Genomic DNA, 5,180 nt, shown 5'->3' on the forward strand with positions numbered 1-5,180 from the left:
TCTGTATTGGTGTAAAAGGATTTGAAGGATCTGGCATCACTCTCGGCATTCCATAAATCATTAGAAATGTCCTGTTTATAGATAGTCTAAATTCCAAAGTGTCTACAGAAGCACCGTAAGACTTAGCTAGAAGGCTGGCATTATTGACGGCTACATCCATCGGCTATAATAGAATCGGCATGTACCACTTGGCCGAGAAATCTCATCTTCAGGAAGAGAGCTTCCTTTTCACTTTCCTGAAAGTATTGGCCTTTATTGATGACTAACTTTGTCGGTGCCTGAAGTTGAGCTCGATTCAGTCGATCTGGATCATTACAGTCTTCGGCTCATGAGTCACAATCAGAATTTTGGCCATCATTTGGTGGGTCAACATAAATATCCAAATATCCTCGTCAGCAAATCTGTTTAGTTCCTCCAGAATTTCGAAGGTAGTAGGCGCAGGTCTACTCCTGCAACAAAATATCAATAGGTCAGACATTTGCTCAAAAGGTCGTTAACGACCCATTTCAGTTATTTAGAAAATAAGTAAAAAAAAAATAGTGTGTATAGTTTATAGGATTCAAATAATTTAAATACATAATACAATTATGAATCGATGGGAATCTGCCAAAATATTAAGACCTTAACATAAACAAATAATAAATACTTACATTTCTAATTCTGGAACCGGCAGTCACAATCAGAATTTAGCAACTTTTAAAGTCATCAAAATAACTTACCGCAGAAAAATAATTCACGCGGCGGTAGATAAAAACTAAGGTATATTTATAACGTATCTTCTACGTGATGTCAATGTCGCTAACTACCTTCATTTTTCTACAAACAACGATTTGGTCATCCGAGAATAAGTGGGTCATTAATGACCCTTTGGGCATATAAGGGTTACAATAATTGCTCATTGTACTAAAATTTAGGCACTATTTATAAAAATGAAAATATGGATGATTTTCTTCAAAATTAAATAGCACCATTGTGGAGGTACCCTTTTACCAACAAAAAAAATCATGAAAATTGGTTCACAAATACTGGAGTTATCGCGTAACATACATAAAAAAAAACAGTCGAATTGAGTACTTCCTCCTTTTTTGAAGCCGGTTAATTAAACTGTGAAAGTAGCTAAAGTAAACCAATTTAGCGGTTTCTACGTTTCAGACGTAACGTTTTTTTTTTCAGAGCTCTTGAAATAGGAATCAAAAGCTTTGAAATTATTGACATAAATTTAAAACTTTATTCGCAAAGCCGCTTGCTACGGATTTACTTAATAAAACTTTATTCCGTTCGTTCAAGCATCAAATAAAAAGCAACCTAATAGAGGAGCGCTGAGTCACAAAATTATTAGTAAAATTGATCTCACAAAGCTCTGGGATCAATGATAAAAGGAACAACAAATGCGCCATAGTATGAACCAAGCTACGAAGGAAGTTGGCCATTGTAAATTATTACACGATTTAATTTTGTAAAGCTTATTATTTTATTATTATAATACATTAAACGTAAAAAAATCACAACAAACAATAAATTCATAAAAATAATACAAAGTTTATTATAAACAAACCGACTATAACAAATAACAAAAAGTACAAAAATTACAGGCACATTTAGCCGAACACTATTCGACATAGCTGTATTAGTGGGAAATTAAAAAAATTGTGAATTTTTTTAAATTTTCAAATTAAAAATAATAAAATTAAAAACCGTTCTTTAATTAGACAAAAAGATTGTATTATTTTCGGATTTTTACCAGTGTTCGACTAAATGTTCCCGTGTATATAAAAATATGTTTTAAAAACTATGTTGAAAAGCTGTATAGCAATTTGAGCAAAGTTTCCGAAGTCAAACAGGAATCAATACTTCGTCGGAACTGGCTAGAATAATGTAATGAGTAAAGACATGAGTGTGCCCAAATAATAAAATTATATTTTCAATCGTGAATATCCTTGGTATAACTGTGACTTTATGCTATGCCATTTTCCACGTCTTCTTCGCCTTTTAACAGATATGTTTGGAAATTTAAGAAAATTGTCAGAAGAAGTAAAATACTTGTGGGCAAAGCAAATAACTACCAGCAATTTTGTTGTTTACTTCTGTTGACCAAACTATTGATAATTCTATGCAAAACTGTTGTTAACTATATGAACACTATCGAATCCGATATTAAGGCCACGACTTTTTAGTTATGTAAATGAGGAACATTTATATGGAATAGCTGCTCGTTTTTACTGGCTGTTCGTTTGTGTTTACCGCTAAGTGACTTACTTACTTACTTACAAGTAACTTACTAATTACTGCGTTCCGATTTTGGAAGATAAGGGTGCTGATGTAACTATAAGCACATGAAATTTGTCACCTTTAGAGTCGAAACACAAAACTGCGAATCGGCGCCATGCGTGAATGCCATGAACATATTTTTTAAACTACGTAGCGATAGGGATTCTAAAAAAAGTGTTGCACTGCTGTTATTAATAAGCAAATATAGGAAAAAAAACACAAAGAAGATTAACATCGCAGGAATGCGCGATGCGGAGCAATTCATAAATTCTCGCGATGCGTCGTAAGAGCTCGTAGATTTCGTGTTTAGGGTATTGTGTTTCGGCCCTTAGGTATGTCTTAGTGTGACGAGTGCAGTGGAAATACCCCTCAGATATTTGAGATTTAAAACTGGAACGGCACTGACCTTGTTATGGGCGCGTGTCGCTCACCCCGTCTATTCATATAATAAAAAATTAAAAATGACAATAACACTTAAAAGCAAGCTTCGTTTTTATGAGCACAATCTTGTAAAAATCAAATAACTAAGGCTACTCAATTTTTTTCAAGACATATAAAATATAAATGAAACGAGATGCTAAAGTCGGCACGAGAAAATTCTATTTTTTGAGATTATACCTATATATTTTTATAAATAAAACATGACCAGACGAGTTGGTCTGCCCAGATATCGCTGGAGCGAAAAAGAATCTACGAAAAGTACAAGCTAACGATTGGCGGTAGAGAGCATAGAACCGAAGGAAGTGGCGTGATTTCGTTACAGAGGTCAAGACATATTTCGGGTGGTTGAGCAATCGAGTAAGTAAGAGTGAAGTCATAAAACATACCCTTTATTGTGAAACTTTTCGATGAATTTTGCTGTGTTGAACCGACAGAACATAGCATGATGGACATAATCATTGTAGATAACGTTACGAACGTTCCTTACATTTCTTCGTTTTTGTTGGAGGGTTTACATTATCTACGCATTTGTTTTTCGGACAGTTTAACGTGACGTTATAAGACAAACGCCACTGCACTCCCTTCCTGCAAGAAACCACGAAATTTTATTATATCAACTAATTGTTTTATTATTAAACAAATACAGCTTATATGTTTTCCAGCACTAATATGAAAGTATGCATAAACAAGATACTTAAAATACAGGTACTCTTTTACTTAGTTCAAGCGTCGCAGCTACGTACTAAGATTAATTGTACAGTTTTGTGACGGATGCATAATAATTAAGGTTCTTTTTTGTTTATTTTAATACTGTAACGGGTGTACAGTCATTAACACAAGATACCTGACCTGACCCCCCAAGCCGACTTTGTCGACCTTTTGGTTCTAAGCATAAAAATGTGGAGAAAATTGTTTAACAAACTTAATCTTTAACCTGTGAGTCGTAAAATTTATTTTGGTATGACTCTCTGGTCGTTTCATTAGTGAACGACTTTGTAAGAAAGTGTTTAAGCCAATTTGATCTTTAACATATTGTTCTTACTTAAAAACAGAAAACAAATTTCAACCACCTGTAGTAAGGCCGTCGTGGCCTAGCGGTATAAGGATTGCTTTGCAAGTGGAGGCAAGCAAGGTTCGAGTCACATTAAAAATAAAATATTATTTAGCTATGATTATATTTTTTTTTTTGTTTTTAACCTCTGGATTAGTGTAAGGAATGTCTAATAATGTTACGATTCTCAAAGTGAACCACCTTCTTCAAACATTAGATGAATGAAATGACTTTTATCTTTTTGAGTAATTCAACAAATATTTTAAAGTCGAAGTCAAAGATAATTTATTCCATAGGTAAAATAAATTTACACTTGAAAACGTCACATTTAAGCTACTGCTCGTTCACTACGCTGACCTCCCTGAGAAGAACGAGCAAGAAACTCTAGGGATTGCTCTTTTCAAATAAACTTAAATGCTATGGATTACACTTTGAATCAAACTTGTTTGGATTCTGGAGCCATGTCGTCTTTCCATACATCTAACACGTAGTCTTCAATTTTGTAATATGATTTTTCGATCAAAATATTTTTAATGTAGTTTTTAAATTTAGGAAATGATAAACTTAATATATGTTCCGGAATCTTATTGTAAAAACGTATTTAATATTATAATAAACGTATTTAATATTTAATATTATATTCTTCTAAATTATTATTAGTAAACATATTTAATATACTTACAGCCTATATCAGTAACTACTGCATTTTTAAAACTCACAATTGTATCGATATTGACAAAACGTCAAAAATTAATTTTAATTTTATTACTTAAAGTAGATATAGCTAGTGTCAATACATTTTTCATGAAAAGTAAACAAACCAGTTAGGTTATAATTTTTAAACAACCATTCAATTAATGGAATTCCTTACGCATTCATATTTGAAGATTTCAACTTGATATCTCACCACTTTTTCCAATAATATTCAATTGAATAACATGGTCAAATCTTAATTAAAACATTATATAGGTAATCGTTTATCCCGTTTAACCCGCTGACGCGAGTTCTGAGACGACTACGGCAGAATCATCGATGTCAGCTCACCGTCCTACCCGGTGCAAGCGGCAGCCGGCGATCGATAATGGGGACCGACGATTATATGTACATATGAGCTTTCATCCAAGCACTCCACCCGGTGGAAGTACTGGAGTGCCACTCATAGACCCTATGATTCGATACAATGCAATTATATTTTACAACTAAAATGGTAATTTAGTAAACATTTCGATAGCGCACTCTATTTTGATCCCAACGCCATCTAGTGGCAAGGCGAGGTTATTAATATTTCTTGTACATCGTGTTACAATATTAAATATATTTTTATTTTTTAAGTTTATTATAATATAAACATTTCTTTACATGTATTTTACTTGTAATAGGGGTTAAAGTATGAAATTGCCGATTTGTACTGAAAATCTAA

At 33.1% G+C, this 5,180-nt stretch overlaps 1 long non-coding RNA gene across 1 annotated transcript; it reads right to left on the reverse strand.

Annotated features, from left to right (window-relative positions):
- Positions 1-1,868: 1,868 nt before the first annotated feature.
- LOC113239277 lies at positions 1,869-3,292 on the reverse strand. Its single transcript, XR_003311175.1, has 3 exons — positions 3,096-3,292; positions 2,675-2,704; positions 1,869-1,986 (listed from the first exon to the last, which is right to left on the reverse strand). It is a non-coding gene; the product is annotated as an uncharacterized LOC113239277 (long non-coding RNA).
- Positions 3,293-5,180: the final 1,888 nt, after the last annotated feature.

The sequence above is a fragment of the Hyposmocoma kahamanoa genome, unplaced genomic scaffold (genome assembly GCF_003589595.1).
Source record: "Hyposmocoma kahamanoa isolate Upper Pololo Valley unplaced genomic scaffold, ASM358959v1 99754, whole genome shotgun sequence".
NCBI lineage: Eukaryota > Metazoa > Arthropoda > Insecta > Lepidoptera > Cosmopterigidae > Hyposmocoma > Hyposmocoma kahamanoa.